Below are 22,916 nucleotides of genomic sequence, written 5' to 3'. Positions count from 1 at the left end.
TACCAGCCTGGTATAAAATATCACGCGATAATACTCCAAAATTATTTCGGCTTTTATTGCCTTCACAACCAAGTGAACACATACTGACGTGACATACACACCTCCAGGACTTCAGCATGCCTGAGCACAGTAAGCCGCATGAACGAACATCTATTTCAGTATGGAAAGGCTTATTACATGATGTTTATTGTCAGCTAGAGCTGGCGTCGGCTCGTAAGACTGTGATGAATCTCGTCCAGACCTGAAGGGTGCAGTTCCGAACCTGCGATCGCCCGTTTCTCTCAACTTTAAGTCAAAAACACAAGTTGACCAAAGGTCTCATTTCACGAGAAACTACCATACAAGTTTTAGGACTGGAGACAGCCCACCTCCAACCGATCAGGAAAGCCCCATCGTGGACTTAAAAAGGTTCTTTTTTAAGTCTGATAGGAACCTATGGTAGACTCAGAAACGCTACTGAGGTTATGGAAAGGCCCGAGCTATATGCGTTTGGGCCGCAAAACGTACAAGGCAAACACACTGGCGCACGAATAGCATTAATATACGCTTCAAACTTTTGACGAAAGGCCCCCTCCCCTCTTCGCTAGCCCTAGAGATCCATGTATACAGGCAAAGGGTGTCTGGATTTGACCGGTGATCAGGGGCGAGGAGAAACAGGAGTATCTGAATTTCAGTAAGATACCAAATGCATTGATGTATTGAAGAAAGCCCTCCAGCCTCTGCTTTTTCGGCAATACGAGTTCAAGGCTCTTGAACTCAAAATTCAGAACTTTGAACTCATCATGCACAAATGCATTGGGGCTCCAGGCCTGGTCAAGGGTCTCAATGGAAGGACTCCACCTTCAAATGTATAGTCCAGAGATCCTCCAGACATGCACGGGACATTTTTGAAAGGCACAGAGGTCCTTAGTAGCTATTTGAAAGCAGGACTCCCATGGACCTTTAGCAATGCAGGTACCCCCGACTTTAATGAACTTCTCCGCACTTGTAAACCCACCTCGGAAGGAGGTCAAATCGTTTGAGAGCGCCGGGAGAGGTGGTGGGGGTGGCGAGTACACAGAGGGCATGTAAAGGCTGCCGGTGGGGGGGGGGGGCGCAGATGGCACATGCCTCATTAGGTCTCGAGGGGCAAGCGGAGCCTTCTGGGTCAACAAAAGAGGCCAGATTGGAGGTTCCGAAGAAGGCTCCGAAGGGCCGGCTGGAGATCGCTTTAAGGTACTCCGACCCGCAGAGCCAGGCGCTCAACTGTCAGTCCGAGGGCCTCTGACATCCATCGAGACCCCTGAGACGACGAGGATCTCCATGCCAGCCAAAAATCTCGAATAACGAACGATCCCTGCCGTCTCTGGCCCTAGAGTCTGTTGGCCCATTTCGCAATAAGATGCAACTGTAAGCCCATTTTCCAAGCAGAAGCAAACCGTAGTGTTGAGATAGCGTGAGTTGGTAAATGATGCAAGTCAAACACAAAAACAGCAGTGTATATGTGCATGCAGGAATTTCCATGGATACAAATGTACTATGAATGTTCATAGGACATTGGAGGCGATTAAAAAGCCCAACTTGTTGAAAATGTGTTTTGCCAAAGCACTGACACTTCGTTACACACCTTTGGCGGCCGTTACACGTTACACACCACCGTTGAAAAACAACATCTGATCAGGGACCAAAATTTAACTGCTTTATCCCTTTCTTGGGCACTGTTTCTAGAAGTGTGCTCTGTACAGCTCATCCTGTGACAAGGAATCAACGGCGCCATACTTTGGCCGCGCGCTGTCGATAAAGGCATCGATCACCTGGCACAGATACAATTTATTGGTGTAACCTGATTGAGATGCATTGCGTAATGACCAGATTTTTACAGACCTCACGACATGCAATATAATTTATTTGTCAATGATAAGCTGTCAAGGCACGCACGGCATTAAAACCGGCGTGACTCAACTTAAAGGGAATGTTTCACATTTAAAGATAATGAAGCAAGCATCAAATATGATGAAACGAGCTAACTTATTGTATTATTAATGGTATTTTTATTATTATTGGTATTCTCTTCAGTGCAAAAGACTGCTCTAGACAGCGCGATTTTCTGTGTGGTAAATATGCCGCTCAATGCGTTTTGATTTGACTACGTCACCATACCTTGCACAACATTGGTTGAAAGCCAATTGACGGCCGTTATTTCAGGAAATCGCGCTCACGAACGCCAAACATGAACGCCTCGACAATCATATTTTTCTTGGCCTTGCTCGCCGCAAGGTTTATGTTAATAATTATGGAATCACAAAATTTAAGTGGCGTTATTATGACTTCATGAATTCCAAGGCTACTTTTAAATACTCTCCTAGATGTTAGTTTTTTCCATTTTTGCGGGCGTTTAGCTCAGAAATTAAGAATGCTTGGATCTTAAGAAGGGCAGATTTGTGAACAGCTCCAAAAGATCCTCAAGATGACTATTTCAGTTCAAAATCCCACATAAATGTGTAACACTCCATTTCATCAAAGTGTAGGAAAGACGCATAGTTCAGTCCTTAGCCACCGGTATCCGGCGAATGTCAATTTATGCTTTCATGGTGGGTTGGCCGGTAGGCTTATTAGAATATCGGATCAATCTGTCGACGTAAATTAGAGCAACACTTCATCTCTGAAATGCAATGAAAAGTCTCATTTGCATAACAAAGCACGGGCCATGCACACTCATCATATTTGTCGTCTCACCGCGGTAGCAAATACATAAATTGCACCCATATATTAGGTCAGGATGTGTGTGATGCGTCGGCACATGCACGTGTTAAGTTACATCATGAGCGATTTGCATATATATATATATATATATATATATATATATATATATATATATACATGGGTAAAAACGTTTGCCTTGCAGTGTCATGAACGCTAAAGGGAGTGTTGCACATTTTTATGGGGTTTCAAATCGAAATGACAGTACCGAAGATCATTCGGCACAGTTCCCAGCCCCGCCCTTCTTAACACCTAAAGCTTTCTTAACTGTACACACGCGAAGATGTGTAGACTATTCCTCGTAGACTACCGATGTATATATATATATATATATATATATATATATATATATATATATAATGATTATCCGGAAATCCGTGACGCCATAAGCACGTCAGTCAAATCGTGTCTTTCGCGTTCAAGGGCACGCCGCGTTCGAGGACAGCTAAGATGTTATTGCCGAGTCGTTCATATCTGGCGTTCGTGAGCACAATTTCCATACCTATCGGCCGTCAAATGACCCTCAACCTATGTAGTACAAGCTTTTAATCATTCCGATACCAATGACGTCTCACGCTACATGATACAAAAAGTTGTACGTTCTTTCTGGTTATTTCAAAATATGACTTGTAATCAAATAACCTAAAATGACGTCATAAGCGAGCGTGCAAGTACAAGAAAACATCTTAAAACCACGGATGAATATGCAGGAACACCAAGAAAAGGGGCCAAAATACGAGCACATAAACATATTTGATTGAACAGATAATTTAAGGCCGTCCTGCCATCTCTCGGGAGATTGAAAAAGCTACAAGTGGATGCTGTCATACAAACGTTTCATGACGCAAACAATGATGCATTAAGATACCTATTTACCATTTAAGATGAATGTTGGTGTCCAGAGGAGTTTTTCCACTTAAAACATATCAATAGTTAAAGGTGACCTTATTTCATCTTATCTGATGCTTGTTTCTATGTTTTCAAATGTGGAGCATTGTCTTGAAGCCCCAATTAGAGGCAGTCGAACCAAGTGTCCGAAATAATTACATGCAATCTACCCCGTCACATTTCGCACTTTGTTGGCACAGTATCGCAGTATCATGCTCATCCTGCCACCGTTGAAAAATGCTGAAAGACATTGGTGTCGGACAGCTGCCGGAACTAATCTCTTCTGGTGGTAAAACGTGAAAAATCTGTCAGTTTCAAGAAAAGTTAGTGCGGCCACTGCCACGTCTGCGGTACTGCATTTTCCACCTACTCGTTCTCGTCTAAGGTCATGAATTATGCCTCGATTTTTATCATGTGACCCCAAACCTCGCACTGCTGTAACTGCCTGACTGTATTCGCCCCGTAGACTGCCACCAATGGCTGAAACAGAGCCCTGTATTATGGTTGTGGGTGCCGCATCCGTCGCTGAGATGGTACCGCATCGATGACACAGAGCTCTCTGTTCAAGTGACTGCGAAGCAGTGTCACGACGCGCAGCCGCCTCGCAGTATCATACCAGACCAGTGGGCCTGTCCCTGCTGCCATGTCGCCGTCCCTGCACGCTTCACCCGCGCGGTGGGGCGCCAGCCGTCCTCGCCCCGGCGACACTGGCATCGGGTGTCCGTCGCAGCACGCGCTGCCCGGACCCCCGCCGCTTCATCGCTGCGCACCGCCCCGGCGCGCGCCGCTGTCGACATCTGTGGGCAAGATTTGCATGCGCGGGTGCTGTGGCGTGGCGCGGCTGGATCAGCGCTGTGTTCGACTGAGTTATCTCCTGCATGAGGGACTGACAGCGGCGCTGAGCGTCGGATGATGAGCGTCAGATGCTGCGCACTGGGCCGGCCCCGTCTTTTCGCGGGCGACGCTGGCGCGTCACAGAAAGGAGCGTGCGGGCAGGGGATGCCTCCCGAGCCATTGCATCTCGAGTGGGCATGTGTCCAACCAGTGTCATTCCGTTGGGCTACCATGACACAGCTCACTTACCAGGTGAATACGGGCTGACAGGCTGTGCTGCGTGGCAGTGTGTGCTCCGTGCCATTCTCCCCGTGTCAGTCTCCCCTTGTCAGTCTGTCCGCTCATCAGTCTGTCGTTGCAGCAGCATGTCCGAACGTGCCAGTGTATTCGTGACGGTCTTCCTCCGTGTCAGTTTGTGTCAGTGTCAGTCTCGCTCGTCATCCAATCCACCGCGTGTGCGCTGGTCAGTGTTGAGCGCTGAATCGGTGGAACGGGGAACGGCTTGGCAGCATTGCGAGCTCTTTCTGTGTGTCAGTCTGTGCGGCGTGCAAGGTCAAGCGAAAGTGAACGGTCCCTCCACCCTGACGCAGTTGGTGCCGAGCCGAGAGAAGCCCGACCACACGAGGACACGGACGACGCGGCACAGCCGGTAGCCGTGACTCATAGATGGTCCGCAGATCCGAGCTAACTCAGAGGGGGCCGCAGGTCTGCGCTGGTTCAGGGAGTTCAGCAGATCTGAGCTGATTCAGAGGCGGTTCGTAGATATGAGCTGATTCAGGGGTGGTTCGCAAATCTGAGCTGATTAAGCGGTGGCATGCAGTTCTGAACTGATTCAGGGATAGCCGCAAATTTGCGCTTGTTCACGGGGGTCAACAGATCTGAGCTGATTCAGGGGTGGACAGAAGATTAGAGCCGATTCAAGGGTGGTCCGCATATCTGAGCTGACTCAGGTGTTGTTCGCAGATCTGAGCTCCTTTCGTCACAAGTTTTGAAGTAAAGTGAAATTTCATAATACAGCCCGGTCTCAGGACACAAAGGAGGTTGATCAAACCCGATTTTTGGTGCACACAGTGTTTTGGGCGCTGTAATCATTTCACCCCAGTATCAGCTATCCGAGGAATGCGTATGTCTTGATCACAGCAAAAGATTCCAGATCCCGAAGGGTCGTTCAAAAACACGATAGAAATATTCTGGATTTCAAAGAATCTGTCGCCCAATTCGAGAACTTGATGGGATTCCTGGAAAATCGTTCGACAAATTTGAGAAGGGATCCTGGCTATTCTAAATGGAGCTTTCAACAGATGCTGATCTGTTTAAAATTGATAAATTCACATGTCAAAAGATCTTTTAAAATGAATCCCGAATCCTGGAATATCAAAGAACCAAGACTCGCGATCTGATCCCAGGATCTATTCCCAAGTCCTCTGGTGCAGACTGCTTTTTCTTCACTTTCTGGCCTGACGCATTGAGCTGACTAAGCTTTTTTGCCAGGTTTTTGGTTAAGCACGCTACGCTTCTGTGGGCAGACAAATTTAGACCTGCTGGCTGCGTGTGTTTTGACACACGCTCGGGTGGGGGGCCAAATTGACATCCCCCGAAGGTTTTTCAGAATGGTTTCCGAACGACACGGCGTTGTCACGCCAAATTTTGCACAGCTGTAGACAGTTGAATAGTGGATCGTTTGGTATCACGAATTTAGATGCACCTTGTAAGATGTACCTATGGCAGGTCAAAGTCGGGCCAGGGTTTCAGAGAAGTCAATTTCTAGGGAATCGTTCAATCTAATGCAACAACGGAGTATTAAACGAAGCCATACATCTCTGGGATGTTTTCTTAGGCAGCACAAATATTGAGTGAGCAATTATGTTGATCTAAGGTCAGGCATAGGGGTCAGACCAAGGTCAAAACCAACCCGGTTTATTACTCTAGGGCTGTCCGTATGGGATAGTTTCTGGTGCTCATTTCGAATTTATTGATAAAAGGAACTGCATTATACATCTCAGATGGACTTCTTAGAGGTCAGAATAGGTCATTAACCTAAGATGACCCAGGTTAACATTTTGTTTTTAGAAACATTCTGTCTAGCGTAATCTTTGTCGCTTATTCAAATGCACAACTCAGATAAATCTTTTAAGATTTTGGTCACCATGACCTTTAAAAGGTCAAGCAAGGTCACTGGCCTTGTTTGAGCATGTGACCTTTTGCATAGAAACGGTTATTTAGGTTCTGGGGGTACTTTGGAGACCATTCTGGAATTTGACCTTGTTTAACTTTATTTGAACATAAGGCCATGGCCTAGGAACCTCAAACTTTGACCTAAGTGAGTTCACATACAGGTCAACACATCCGGTAAATTTAGTGTCTCTAGCTCTCTTAGTTCCCGAGATCGCAGCGGGGTCAAATTGATCCCCCCCCCCCCCCTGAGCGAAGGGTATCCTGCTGGCCACCCGGGCGCATGTTAAACCACATTTAGCAATCCTAATAACTTCAAAAGACATCATCATAAGACCTATCCCATTTGCATTTGGCCAACCAACATCAAAACTTTCTGTCAAACCTGTAACGCACTAGGAGTACGATGTCCAAATGGTTCTGTACTTTCGCTTTCCCCTATGGACATTTATGAGCAGAGAATATTCGAAAAACCTCGGTTAGTTTCAGCAAGAAAAAAATATATTTTCATTCTGTTTTGGTCCTATACATGGAAAAGGAACAATGTTGCTTCAGCCGTCTGAGTGAATACCTCGCGTTCGACATGACGAGCAACGGAATACGCAGACTGCTAAATCTACTCTCAGGCGATGATGTAATTTATAGGGTTCATCGCAAATACAAAAAAGGATACAAGTTTAAGAGTTCACAAATCAGAGGTATGGTTTTGTATTTCATTTCAAGGTTCCAACCCCTTTCCTTCCCAGCTTTATCATCAGCACACAGCTTCTAGAGTACAATAAGCTAAATCCACGGAGAAATTGAGCTCTGCATCTAAATCGGGAATGGGTGGTTTAGCAACTTTGGCCTGGTGCTCCCCACTCTCAGCTGATTTAGTAAAACTATGCCCCCGACGCAAAGTAAAATATTGGGCCACAGATACTTTTGGAACCTGCAGCCGACATGCTACGGTGAGTGATATTGCCCAATTTGAATCTCGCAGGCTTGGTGTTTGTCAATCGCGCGTTTAGTTCGGTTTTCCACCTAGCTTTTTAAAATCTGTTGACGCCTTGTGGCAAAATAATGCAAAAGTCATGCATGTGAGGTGACCTGATTGCTATTCATGATTTAGTCCAAACAGTCTTGCGTTGTGGCTTCTGACAGGCGGTTTCAGGGGGCTGGCACGACCGAGTGAAAATGATGACCTTCTTTCACTCATTCATACTTACTTAACTCTTTTGGTATGGAAAGGATCTTCTTCGGTCCCCTACGGCGTTTCGCCACCCATACCCATAATTTGAGAACGGTCACCTTGAAATTGTGACCTTTCCTAGCCTATATATAACCTAACCTAACTCCTTTGTATAACCTAACAAGGTTATACACTCGGACAAGAAGATAAGGCTTCCGGGCGCTTAAAATGAGGAGAGGCATTTTCGAATCAAAACACCTGACAATTCAGGCTGCATATTTGATCATGTATACCTTTTCGTAAAGAAATTATTTCATTGACCAGAGGTGGATCCAAGATAGCGGCCTCCACCTACACCAGCTGATCCAGACGTCCTCCGGTTTGAATTCAGGTGCATACTGGATCCCCTTGTTACACCCTGCTGCAGTATTTTAGCGAGAGTGCTAACAAACACAGCGCGCCGAGGCGGTCTCGTGACAGACGCTCGTTGGAGCGTCGGAGGGTAAACGGTGATGGTGGAAGTCTATCCACCACAAAATGATTTCCTGGGCACGCCCATGGACATTTATTATCTTGTAACATGCAAAGAATGTGAACATGTTGCACAATCGGTGAATCGTAAGGAATTCGTATGCCAGATATGAGAAGTTGCGTAATTCACTGCACGCCCCCCCCCCCCCTCTTCTTATTTTGTCTGGGATCACTTAAAATTCACCTGGTAAAATTCAAACGACACGGGCATCTTTAGAAAGTGGTCAGGTGTAGACTAGGGGGTTAGGACTAAAACCGATGTCTAGGTCAATAGGGCGCCTGCAGTACCTAACTGCCCAGCAGTCTTCTTCACGAGAGGTCGCCTTCAGCGTTCAATGAAAGCATGATCCAATGCCTTCAACCTTCCCACGTGTACACGACACTGCATAAACACAAAAGCTGCGCTCCTTTCGTGTCCGAGCTCTGGGAACAATAAGCAGTAACTGCAAAAATTATCGTGTATCGGGTCAATCTGACTCCCCACTGATATATCAGAAACTAAGAGAGCTAGCGACACCAAATTCACAGTGCATGTTGGCTTGTAGATAAACTCACTTGGGTGAGAATTTCAAGTTCCTAGGTTATGACCTTTGGGTCAAATAAGGTCAAACAAGGTAAAACTCCACGTTGGCTGGTAAGGTGCCATCAGAAACTAGACACATGTTCTAAGCAAAAGGCTGCATTCTCATTTAAGATCAGTGACCTTGCTTGACCTTTCAACGGCCACGGTGACCTAAATCATACAAAACTGCTTTAAGTTTTGCATTTGAAGAGGTGACAAAGATTACGCTAGGTAGTATGTTCCTAAAACAAAATGTTCACCTGGGTTTATTTCACATTAATGACCTATTTTGACTTGCAAGAAGACCGTGGAAGATGTATAGCGCGGTTCCTGTTAGCAATAAATTCGAAATGAGCACAAGCAACTACCTCATACAGCAGGCCCTAAAGCAATAAAACAGGTTGGTTTTGACCGCGGTCTGGCCCTCATACCTGACCCTAGGTCAATGGAATTGGTTCATTTAACTGTTGTGTTGCCTTACAAAGTATTTCAAAAATGCATGGCTTCGTCTAACACTTCGTTGTTGTATCAGATTGAACAATTCCCTGGAAATTGACTTCGCTGAATCCATAGCATGATTTTATCTGCCGTAGGTCAGCGACCTTGCAGGGTACATCTATTTTTGATGCCAAACGATCCGCAATTCAATTTTCCACAGCCATGCAAACTATGGCGCGGCTACACCGCACCGTTCGGAAGCCATTCTGAAAACATCTTCAGGGTGGGGAAGGGGGCACTGATATTGACCCTTATTCTAGCGCTTATATCTAGCGCAATGTTAAAACATTAGTCAAACAATGTTCCCATAACAGAAAATGTGTTTTTCTTCACTGTTTTGCACCAGGTGCCCGCCTTGAGCAAATCAACAATTTTTGCATAAATGCAGCACGTACAGCCAGCAATAGAATGCTTTTCTCCAGGAGCAGATTGGTCCAGTGGTTCGCCAAAGACGAAAGGGAGCCCATTAAGCCCCAATACCGATTCGTTTCTATTTCATGGGTACAGAAATACGGCTTGTACCAAAACTGCATATATTTGCCTTGCAAAAAAAAAAAAATGGATTGTTGCGTCTCATAAAAATAAGCGTGTCAGCATGTTCAGGGCATTTTAGTCTGTCGTGTCAAACACTGGTATTGGCAGGCTCACCCATTACCTTGTTATGTTTCGCGTTTGCGTTATCCTTCACTCCCATGGTCATTGAGGGTTGTGGACCCCTACTTTCCCTTTCCGCAGGCTCTGATGTTCCAAACCGCAAGTAAGACGTCGTTGAAATGCAATATGGTTGCAAGATACCGTTACAACACCGCCTACCTATAACTAGACACAAGCTAACCCTATAAAGTCATACGGTCACCAGGCATGCATGTTTGTCGTTGTTCCATGTCACCTGCCGGCCGCAGAAGCCGTCAGCCGGGTCACGTCAGCGGAGGGCTGCTCCAGCAATCCATCCTACTGCGGGAGGCGGGGTGGGGCTGCACGCAGCCGAGGGCTGTCAGACGGAGCTGGCGCCGGCCGACAGAGACCCCAGCCCGCGCCACTGACCCGGGCGGCGCGACGCGCTTCATGGTGATCAGCGCTCGATGACCGGAATATTGATGAGATGGTCCGGAATAAAACACCCGCTAGCTGAAGGGCCGTGTGATACCATCTGCATCCGTCTCTGAAAGCGGGCATCTGATCAGTTCGGACGGTTGCGTATGCGCTGCAGTACAGCTTCTCTATTATCGAGAGCTTTCGATGTACCCCTCCGTCTGTAAATAGTTCAAGCGCGGCAAAAGTGGGTGGGGATTGATAACTTGCTCTGGTGACAGAGAAACTTTGAAAAAATAAATGCTGTTTTTTCCACCAATCAGCGCGGGACAGTGTCAGTATAATACAGCATGCTGCAGGTAATGTGTCTCGTCACAGCAAACTAAAATTATAAGATCTGTCTTACGGGTACAAAGCCATGCGCATGGGGAAATTGTGATTAAAAAACTCTAGGAAATTGTTTTTTACGATACAAAGCTCCTTAGAAAAATAGCATTGGTCCGACGGACATAGCACCACCTTTGCATCCCTTGGTTTTCTTAACCTTCCGGAAACGCTATGCTTTCAGGTGCTGTCACAGCTCAGTCTTTCTAGCATTACTTTACTTGCTGCCGTGTTTGAAATTTCCATTATTGTTATCTAAAAGCCAGAACTTGCAGAACTATTAAACATGTAATGCATAACAAAGCAAACATGACATCTAAGTCAGAAATTAAAACCATAGCTTTCTACACGGTAACTGATATCAAAACTAATACCTTGCTACAACTGTTCCCGCTGTGTTTGGCTGTTGCACACGACAGTCTTAGCTCGATACCTGGCGAAGGAGATATCTACATTTTCTAGGTTCCATTGGGTTGCTGTGATCAAAGTGATCTCAGGTGTTGCATGCATCGACGAATAAATTACTAATTAAGTCGAGTTCTACGCAACATCAATTAGCTCATAAGACATCATACACTTCAGTGTACCATTACCAAGTTTATGTCAAGTTCATGTGACCATATCACCACCAAAAGGTGTTCTGTGTGAAACATTCTAGGATATAAAAAGTTGCATAAATCGTAATTTCCATTCTCCATTACTCCGTTGTCCCTGCGCAGCTGGCAGTTTGTTGTGTCGTAACTATTGCCTAGTTGTTTAAAGGGAGCGTTCCACGTTTTTAGTGGGTTTTGAACTGAAATAGCCATCTTAGAGGTCGTTGGGTGCCATTCGCAGTTCTGGCTTTCTTGTGACCTTAAACCTTTTAGCTTCTGAGCTATACGCTGGCTGTTTTGTGGAAGATTGTTTCAACGTCAACCAGAGGCCCATGACGCCGCAATAATGCCATTCAAATTCTGCCAATCCATTGGCTATGCAGCGTTCAAGGTCAATACAAAATTACTGCTCATTCGCTCACATGTTGCGATCGAAGACACGATTTTCTTATGTATAGACTGTCAATCGGCTCTCAAAAAATGTTGTGCAAGCTGTGCAATATTGTAACACGAATGACGTTTTTGCTACGTGATTCAAGAAGACATGTGTTCTTTCAATTTATTACGGAAATCGAAATTAAAATCAATTAACTTAAGAATAGACCTATAACCGTGTATGTGAATGCAATTAAACATCTTAAACTCAATGACGAGCACCACGAGGACGGGCCACAACACGAGCACAGAACGATATTTGGCTCAGTGAACACTTTCAGCCTGTGCTGTCATCTCTTGGGAGATCAAAAATCTTCGAGTGCTGTGGCACTAACGTTTCATGATACAATAAAGCGATGAAGTATTGAGGAGCATATGTACTAAAAAGAGAAATTGTGTTGTCTAGAGCAGTTTTTCACTTACAAGTAAACTTAAAAATGTAACTGACTTTGCCTCAACCTATATACTGCTTGCTTCAATATCTTTAAAGGTGGAAGATTCCCGTTATTTTTTAGCAGATTGGTAGGCTTCTTTACACTTTCAATTTGAATTTGGCACGTTGGCCCAAGTGTGGCTCGTAAATACCAGTCTTTATTTCTATTGTACCCTTCTTATGGAACTCGGTATCTTATGCTTTGACTACAACGCAAATGTCTCCATACAAAAGCATTTCATCTTGGCTAATGATATACGAATGAAACCGGCAATAGGAGTGGGTACCCTGACCCACTTTACCGTGATATAGAGGATAGTGAGCAATTCCCAGAAGTAATAAGAATGAAAGAGAAGTACATCTAAAACAAAACGAAAACACGGAAATATGCAAGCCAAAAGCTATAATAGATAACCTAAAGGGTAGCTGAATATAACAAAAACCTAGTGTGTAATAAATGATAACTAGTGCGTAGTAAATAGCAGCAAATAGTGCAATAGTTGACATACGTTTTTGACGTTTTGTGCGGAGTATTTTAGGCAGATAGTTCGAGGCAAATAGTGGCCGAGGCATCTACGCTGGTATTCGGGTCAGCTCGGGATCGGCTTGGGATTAGCTCGAGATCATCTTCCAGTTTCCCAACCGCCATTTTAGGGAAAGGATGAGATTTCTCGGTTGGAAACTGCACTTTTTTCAATGCGATTTCGCATAGGCAGATCACGAAACGTCCGGGGTTACCTGATCGGTCGGTTCAAAAAAGGCTGGAAAATCTCGACCAGGTCGCTCATTTTGCAAGGCGTGATCGTCACAGTCAGTTTGGGAAACGCGCGGAATTACCTGACCGACCTCTTGGGGAAATGTTTGGGCATTCTGATCGGAAATATTCGGGAAACGGTCCAGAGCAGGCTGGGAACCCGACCAAAGTATTTCACTTTTTGAGTCGGTCCCAAGCGTTCCCCACCGGTTAACTTCGGGAAAGGTCGGAATTTCCTGGGTGGGCTCGGACCAAAGTTGCTGGTTTGGAAAAACCTGAACGCCATTTAATTATCCAGACTGTGATTAAGATACGAAACAATTCTTGCATTTGAGATGTTCGACAGCATGGGACAATGTGTTATCACTCGCGGCCGCTGTAGTCTTCTACAGTGTCGGCGTCGGAGCGTGCTTGGCGCGCACCTCAGACCAGAACTGGTGCCAGAATCCCGTACGATGGTGAATATTTGCGAAGAGAAACCCGTTATCCTGTTTATCAGTATTGAATTTCCCGAGCACATGAATACTATCAGCCGAGGATGCCTTTAGCACCGATGCTGTCGGAGCCAGTCTGGCACGACTTCGCATCCACAAATGGACATGTTTGTCAATGATGATAACAATATCACCGGAATCTAACTCCATATGTGTCTGAGATCCATTAATTGCCGTAGGGTGTCACATGCGCTATACGCTCAGTTTGGTACATCCGGCTACGTAGACAGAGATCGAATCAGACAATTTGTCTAGGTTTCATAGAAACGTGGAGCCACCTAGCCCATTGAAATGCTGTTGGCCGATTCCCCGGTTCTTCTCCGGCAGCATCGTGCCAGATGGCCAATTTTCTTGCAGCTGCGGCACCGGGAAAATCAGAAGTGACACGTTCCGCCACGACCAGAGCCGGGGCGCCAGCACGTGGTTGGGGGTGTGTGCCGTTTCTCCGTGCTACCTGCGGTGCGCGCGTTCGGCCGTCTTTGCTGCATGCATTTGCTAAGCTTGCTGCGCTACAGGGTGAGATCTCCCGCATACAGCAAGTCATGTTCCCATTTCACGTCCCCCGTGCCAAAAATCAGCTGATCTTAAAGTGGTGGGTAGGTATTTGCCATACATGCAGCTGGCTGGTACCGTATTTGTCTCCACTAGGAATTCCGCAGTACTTCGGTTTTCATCTGTTCATGCTTGAGAAAGCTGATGTCTCATTACTTTCTACGTCCGAAGGCCGGCAACGTGCGTTTCGTATCTGGATGACATTTTATCAACAGACTTCGGATTCATCAGATTTCTGTCATGATGCATCAATGTTCCAATCGAAATAAAACACCACCACCTTCTTTTTCCCTACGGAAATTATCGCGCTAACGGAACATTGCAAACTGAGCAGCTAAGCGTGGCGGTGTAACCTGGCGATCACAAGGCCGAAGTTCTTTAAACCACGCTCCAACTGTTGACAGGCACGCGACAGGCACGTGACAAACACGTGAGGACAAGGCTGCTTGTCACCACTGTCATTAGTTCATAACGTCTTGCGTTATCCCAAATCACAGGTCAAACGGGCTCGCACTGTGCCACGCGCTGAGAGCCTCGACTTTCCAGCCCGGTCCGTGCGCCCCGGGTCCGTCTCGTGCTCCCTGTCATCCGCGAGGCAGGCGTGGTGTCTGTTTCACGTATCAGCAGTCCACAATTTGCATTTCGAAAACAGTTGAAATCGGTGGCGAATCCAGAGGAGTTCACAGAGGTATACCTTCCCCCTGGGTCCCGATGGGTTCCTGGGCTCCGAGGGGCCCATAACCGACCGAACGGACGCAGTTTTTTCAACAAAACGCAGCAAAATCGAACGTTGTTGAGCATCAGGACAGCCAAGAGCAATTCCAAGTGAAAAACTAACGACCCATGAGGATACAAAGATAAGTTTTTGCTGACGGTGAGTGGGTGGTTATTTGGAAGGTTTTAAGGCTCACCACGCTGCATAAAGACCTTACGCAGTTGCCCGGGCCCTATAAGGGAACTTACCCAGCCAATCCGATCGCTAAGGGGCCTTGCCCTTGATTTTTTTATTTGCTCGGAGGGCCGTATGCTCCCTAATATGCTGCAGCACTCAGTGACCCTTCACAGATTCTCCCCATTCGCCGGAAAGGCTCCATGCCCTATTGACGGGGCTCCCACATGTCGGCCTGCCGAGGCTCACCGGCTGCTCAGGGCCCTTTACATTGATTTCAGGCTCATTCCACTTGCTTGGAAGGCCCTGCAATGTTGCTGGGGCCCCATAGAGGTCAAAATACCGAGGCACTCCTTACTCAGGGTTCTCAATATTGATATAGGGCTCTTCCCATTTCATCTCATTTGAGCAAGACCCTACACTCTTGTCGGGGTCCTTTCTATGATCCTGCCGGGGTATTCCCTATTGCACAGTTGGCCCGCCAGATTGGTTTTCAGATTTATACCTTATTTAGGCACTCTAGATTTTCTCGGAGGACGCAACGCTGCTATCAGGGGCCTATAAGTTCATCTGTCAAAGTAGTCTCGATCGCTCAAGGGCATTTATCCGTGCACAATGGTTTTCGTGTTCGTGTCGAAGGCCCTGCGCTCTGGCGAGGACCCCATATGGTAATCTGCCTGGGCACCCCGATCGTTCCGGGGCCCACTACACTGGTATTGGGTTCTTCTCGTTTGTTCGGAGGACTATGCAATGTTTGGGGAGGCCTCTTACTTGCCCAGGCGCAGCTTCCTCGTTTGCTCGATCGCTCAAGCGCCTTCTCTCTTGGTCTTGCTTTTTCCCATTGTTTCCGGAGGGCCTTCGCTGTTGACGGCTACCTAAATGTTAATTGACCTGGCTTCCTCCATATCTCTGGGGCCCTCCACGTTTATCATGGACTCTCACGATGAAGTCAGAAAGGCATTACTCTGTTGCTGAAATTCCTACATGTGCTTGTGAGCGCCAGCACTCTCATCACTTTGGTAGCATTTCGCCTGCTCGTCTGTGCGGGCATGACGAAGTAAATTCAGTCACACAAGTCCGAGGATTACGCGGTGACGATTTTCCTTGGCGCCTAGCTTCAGAGAGCAGCAGCCGCTTATGCTCCGATGCCTTTCCACCTGCTTTCGGCCCAAGATAATTGTACGTGTCTCCGACGTCGTATATGTCTTGGTTATTGAGTCTATAACACTCGGCCTGTTTGACTGTCACGTTCTCAACACATTTCTTACGCTAAAATTTTTGATCTCTTTTATTACAGTCAAAACAAAAACTCTGCATCAGTCATTTCGTTTTTTTGCGCCTCCGGCAGTCACGCCTCATCGCCGATCTCGCCCTCCGGTTCATTTCGTAGAAAGCCGGCGATCTTCCCCCGCGACGCAGCACTGCGCATACCAGCGCGGCCTCCACTGCGCCCCAGTGACACTTGACATTGTCAACGGTCAATGGGGTAACAGCTGGTGCGCCTGGGTTCCTTGCTCATACGAAGTTGATCGGGGCGTGTTTGTCTTGTCAGTTTTATAGCTGTCAATTGTTTGTCAATGTCAGTGATCAGTGCTGGACAGTTGAACAGATAGGACCATACATCAGCGACTAATGGATGGCTAAAAACACCAGACCAGTCGACATAGTACAAATCACGAGGTAAACAAACATGGTCAATATGGTTTAACAGTCGAATACGGAAACGAATAAGATCAATACGACACCGACAAAAATAAGAGGAATAGAACGAAATGGCGAGATCTAAAAGCGCAGTTCAAAATTCCGCCACGTTGAACGACGTTGCCTTATTTGAAAATGCCCGCGTCTGAAAGCGACCCGAGATGAAAGGTGGGCTGTCCAACAAAGTGGTACAGAGGAAACAATCGGAGCATCTCATTAAATGGTCATTTCCAGCTTCACTCGCAGGGTCCAGTAAGTTCCAATTTAAATTACACACGATGACGATCGGCCCGGTGTACTGTATAAGCGCTCGTTGATATTGCAGCTCCAGTTCAGTGTAGTTCATCCGGAGGGCAGCACGAAGCGACGCGGGGGCCGGTAGGCCGCAGCCACAGTGAAGAGCGAACCCGACTGCGGTCTCACTCATAGGCAGAGAGACTCCAGTCGATAGTCTGAACACTCAGACGCCGGCTGTGCGACGACAGTGGCTTTGTAGCAGCTACGGCTCAAAATCACCACACCTCCATAGCAGACCTCTCCTGGCCGGTCTGCACGGTACAGCGCATTGGCGTCGAACGTCCGCTGTCTGGAAACAGTGTCGGGTCGAAGCCACGTCTCGGTGATAGCACAAAAATCATAATTCAGCCGATTTAGATGGTCACGCTGTAGTGGAACTATTTTCGGCGCCTCAAAATTCCCGTCTTCGCCGGTACAAAATGCTGCACTTACTTGCCAGCATATCAACGTCTGCCATTAACACTACAGCTGCGAGTTTGTCCTGGTGTTCCTCCGCACGGTGGGTATTATGACAGAGCACTAGGCATTTGGCAGCCGCTTTGTAGTTAAACGGGACGAATTGCCAGGCATAGTTAAGAGCTAAAGTTTGCGTTGTGAAGTCCAAGTTCCTAAGTTGCTTGCTTCTTATTAGCAAAACAATCTAAACAAGAACGGTTGTATGTACCGATCTTTTAACATAATGGGTACTGCAACACAACACACGCGGCCGGCAAAATAATTTCATGGCCGGGGTAATTGTCGCTTGTTGTATCCCATAGCGTATCCCATAGATTGAGGGTTGAAGATGTGCCAACTTCCGAGGCCTTGAAAAATTATTCCGGCTCGGATGTCGCATGCTCTTTACTGCATGTCTTTCGACTCGCAAGGTTCTTGATCCAAACCAGCTAAACACTCCATCAGCCCGGTACCTTATTTTGGGAAGATGTGTAGACATGAGTTGGTAAGATGCAAATTGCTCGGTGGATCTAATAATTTAGCCCAAATGACTTGGCCTTGGGTTTCAGCGAGCCAAAAGTCGTTTGGCGCAAGTGTCAGGGTATGAAAAATATATCATCGCGTATGACAAAAGAAACTGCCAGCTTATATTAAACAAATATATATAAAAAGATTGCCGAACTATAATCTTAACATCCGAATTTATCAATTACATCTCAAAGATGTACTTGATATATCAAATATCGGTAAGAATTGAATTATCACGTGAAAGGGAGCTAGCCATACCATTCGTATTGTAACATTACAGCACTTAAATGTCGTTACATTACGGCGTAGTTCAGACAAGGTTACTTAATGATAAGGTCCAATAGTTTCCTTTTGTGTCAAAAAATTGATTTATTGGTTATTTCATCACCTAGGTTATATTTTTTAAGCAGCACCACAAATAAGTGGCCTTGTTTTGGCTTCAATACGAGCAGATCGTTTTCTTTATGACATATCCTTATTTTCAACATTAGTTTCACCTGCGATCGGCCATTCCTAGTCGCTTAAACCTGGCGTTATGTCAAATACTTTATAACTACAGAGATCAGAGGGCAAAGCTTTAGGCCCGCCAGTCAATTCATCCCACTAGTTTATTTGTTCATACATCTTCCGAAAGAGGTACCCGGGACCAATTTAGTTCCCATAGATCAACCTCACAAGCCAAGCAGCACCAAGTTGAAATTATCCCGCATTTGGACCGCAATAACATTTAAGAACCTCGTCCATCGGCTCCGAAAATTATTTTGCCGGCCCCGTGTTGCATTATATAGCACTACTCGTCGTGTCAAACACTTAACTTTTGTAACCGTCCGTCCATCACTCGTCTGGTGTTTTGATACGAAGCTAGACAACCATAGCAATGGACTTTCCGGGCGCAAACTGTAGCGACGAAACTTCCCTGGCAGCCGGCAGTCAAGGACGGCTGTCGTGACTGAATATTGATTCAACAGTGTACGGTTTCCCATGACTGAAAGTTGACCTCAGAACGCATCATATAACTTACGCAAAGAGATGAGGGACTTTTATTTCTAGCACAAAAATGACCCAGTACGGTGCAGTCCGGTAGTGTGCATTCGGCATGCTTTTTACAAATCTTTATCTTCTCTACGGGCGTCAAAATGTCAATTTTGCTAGAAAATAGAAGTGAGCAAAAACCGATGCGTGTTGTGTTCTAAGTCATTATTCGGCTCTTCGATAATCCCCGCCTTTTTGGCCAGGGCAGTCTTCATTGCAAGTGGCTAGCTACGCCCACTACATACTACGATCTATTCGCCGCCAGCTCCGTCTACCTTCTCCGGCGGTATGCGGCAAATGGGCGCGGGCGGCTTAAGACAGGAGCCGTGGGCCGACGGCGGTGCATACTCACGACAGGGCAAACACGGCGTCAGCGGCCGGGCCGCATTCGAACGAGCCGCTTCCTGCATGGGCCCGGCGATCGCTGACGGAGGCTTCGGCGGCCGGGAGCGAGCCGGGCTCGTCACCGCGCGAGATGGATCCCCGTCCGACCCACGCTCACAGAGGCTTCTCTTCACAGAGGCGACCAGGGCCGAGCTGTAGTGGGTCGGGGACACTGGGGAGGAAAGAATGAGTGGAGTAGAACTACTGCTTACGAGCCCGCAGAACCCCGAAGAGCGGATAGAATGACCTGCATGATTTTAGCTGGCATTGCTGGTAAATGGGTGGGGTTTGGCGGGCTGTTAGAATAATAAAGGGTTTTACAAATAAGTACTTTTGCAATCCTAAAGGGAGCAGAAACGCGTTTGCTTAAATTGCACACGAAGAAGAAAGACTTATAAGGCACATTTATTCACTAATCGGAATACGTTATCTGCATGTAACTCGCCAACAGCTGAGTATTCATCACCGCGCTTATCACAGCTCAAACCAGTGTATTCTCAACGATGTTGTCTTCCAGCACAAATAAAAGAAAGTACAAATTGATGCAGAATGGCCTGTGGCAGCAACGCAAAAAACCCAAAAGTTAGCAATGAAAGATTATGAGCCTCAGGTGTTCCTATCTGCACAAATATATGCATTATGATTTAACAAAACAAGGTGAAGGCTCAAGCCCAAATGCAGAAATCGGTACGCAGCTGTATCAATCAAAATATTTTGCAGCGATATTGGCTCATGTTCCAAATGCAGCGCCTCCGTTGTTCCCACCAGCATGTAAAACGTAAATGCCAAATGGGCAGCTGGATCTTCAAGTCAGCTGCACGATTCTCTGCCCGGCCTGACCAAATCGTGAAATCAGACCGAAGATCTTCAACCGGTAAAGATCATTCCCATTGATACAATACCTTTCAGGCCTGCGTGTGCGTGATGTAGATACCTGCACACCATTATCGCATCCTGCCCTCTGGCTTCAAGCACGTCGTTATCGTGGATATTTCTTCGTTACCATACTGCAATCCTTTCTCCCCACATCTTTCTGCAACAGAGTTTTGGTACTTGGTCGGATGAAAGCTATCCTCACTCGGTCATGTTCGCCTGTTAATATCGGTTTTACATGGCCATCCGTCTTCGCGTGTAGCAGATTTTTAACTGCTTGCTTGGTAGTTATACTAGTGAAGGCTTTGCTCGTGCCAGTCCTTCTCACGAGTCAGGAAAATATAAATAGTCAATCTAAAGCCTCCATTGTCCAGCATCTCAACCTCACTAACACCCACTCCAGACCAGTGTCAAATACGTATACTAATCACCAGTCTCGTGCTTTATTTGATAAGTCCTCACATGTAATGAGCATATGTGGTAGCAGACGGCTCGCCTTCCTGCCCGACAGAACAAGTCACGACCACTTGGCATGGAAATGATGCGATATTACATCATAACTAACCGGTACAAAACGTATACGACATCGTACGATGGACGGGGCCAGCAGACTAAACCAGTTACAAGGAAACTGGATATCCCCGCAATGCCCAGAACTGTGTGATGAAAAAGTTGGCCGAGTAGGCGCTGCGAATGACTTTTAAAAAGACTAACAAATCACCTTAGATATGGTATGCATTGTCTTAACTTCCGGAGAAGATGGGCACGATCTGAATGACGTATGAATTTCCCATACGCCTGGGCTTGAGTGAAGATGATTACAGCAGCTGCACATAACCTGCCCGTCCAGGCTGGTACAAGGAGCACCGCCTGGCCGAGAGTGACAACGCGCGGCCGGCGGCGGCGTGGGTGGTTACGTGCGGCTGAAAGACGGCGGCCGGCATGGAGCCGAAAAGTGGACAGTTTGATGCCGAAAGTGGACGTTATTACATCGTGGCGACTCGCTCAAAGAGCAGTGAAGGAAGCAATTTGTGCTGATAGGGCTGCTGGTTTAGTATGGGAGCCCTGCTCTTCTTAGATGAGGTAGGTTGCAATTTCAGGCAGGCATCAACCCAAACTCATTTACCACAAGCAGATTGTGTTGATATTTGCATGAGCTAAGCAGCTTCTAAATGTTTCAGAATGCAGAGATCGCCAGCCAATCTCTTGAAGTGGAGCTTTGTGACCAAATTATATATTTTTACATCACGCATTACTCATGGTGTGGATGAAAGTGCAGCTTGGTATCCACGCCCTTAAAATGGCCTTCTTCGTAGCTACAATATATTTTTGTCGTGGACGAGGCATGCATATGTTTGCAAACAGGTTTCATTGCTGATTGATCTAATTTGACCATCATTAGAGATATTTTAGTGAGCTTATACTGCACAGTAGTTTGTGCCTGTGATGAAGCTTAAGGTGAGTGCCGTACTTAGGGGGCACATTTCAAAACCATGCTCTGGTGGACCTTCAGGACCGGCTGCGTCCAATGATGACGCTAAGTAGTGCAACTGCAGCATCAACGGGACATGATAATCAAATTAATTAGATGCTCCTTGGGTTCGGATTACTCTGTCAACGATTTGTAACAACACTGCATTTTTTGTTTTGTTTTGTAGCCTCGGAGTGAATCCCTCGTCCGCAATAACTGGTTGCGGCAGAATCTGCTGAGGTCCGCTGTCAGCTGCTATAGATCAGAGGTACAAATTTTGAGCTGCTTCAGTCCGCAGATTGCTGGCCTGAGGGCTTAAAAGTGGCCCTTCTACTGGTATGAATGACGTCAACACGAGCGAACGTTTGCCAGCCCGCAGGCTCGCACATTGAGGACCTGAGGAGCATTTCGGGCGTGAAAGTGGCACCTTTACTGGTATGAATGACGTCAGCACGAAGAACGTTTGTGATTGGTACAGCGGGCGGTAAAACCATCTTCCAAGAAGTGCATTGGCTTAAGTTTGAACAATTATGTCCTTATAGATTATGTGATATGTTGTCTGTTTCTCAAAATGAAAATGCGCTTCGAAAAGGGTCGTTGTGCTAAACCCCAAAGGGGAGAAATGGGAGTCATAGCATGCTGTTGCGTTGAAATTGGACGATAATTGGCTCATATTTGTATACCGTTTTCCATGACTAGTGTTTCAAGCTTTCGCAGAACTCGTTGCACCAGCGCTTGACCAATTTGTGCAAAGCGGACTTTACGTAGCACACATGCTGGAAAAGCAAAGCAACCCGTCGAGATGGTTGGTTCCACTTCTGAGGTACTTAAAAGGATTGCGAAAAACTGGCATTGCTGATAAAATCGGACACTTTCAATCTAACAAGAGAGAAGCACAAAAAGTTGGTATACTCCCTTTAAACGCGTCTTGAGTGGAAAAGCCTTGCGGCAAAGTGCGGGATTTTCAAATTTGGCATGCTGGGAGACCGGTTGTTTAGGATATCAAACAGTGGCAATTGGGCATAGAATGAATAGGCTATCGAATCACGTTGGCCTTTCCAACAATTTGTGTAAATTTCCGTCTCTGATTGACATAGTCTCATTCACATGACAACGGTGGAGTTATTAATCGCCATGAGCCGCGGCAGCCCTGACGAGCCTTCATTGAGTCTGACAACAGAGGCTACAACACCAACGGCGGTCTCACCACAGGCGACGTTCGGTCCCGTGACAG

This window comes from Pollicipes pollicipes, unplaced genomic scaffold, assembly GCF_011947565.3.
Source record: "Pollicipes pollicipes isolate AB1234 unplaced genomic scaffold, Ppol_2.1 Scaffold_7261;HRSCAF=8764_pilon_pilon_pilon, whole genome shotgun sequence".
In the NCBI taxonomy this organism is placed as follows: Eukaryota; Metazoa; Arthropoda; class Thecostraca; order Pollicipedomorpha; family Pollicipedidae; genus Pollicipes; species Pollicipes pollicipes.
This window is presented reverse-complemented; position numbering follows the sequence as displayed.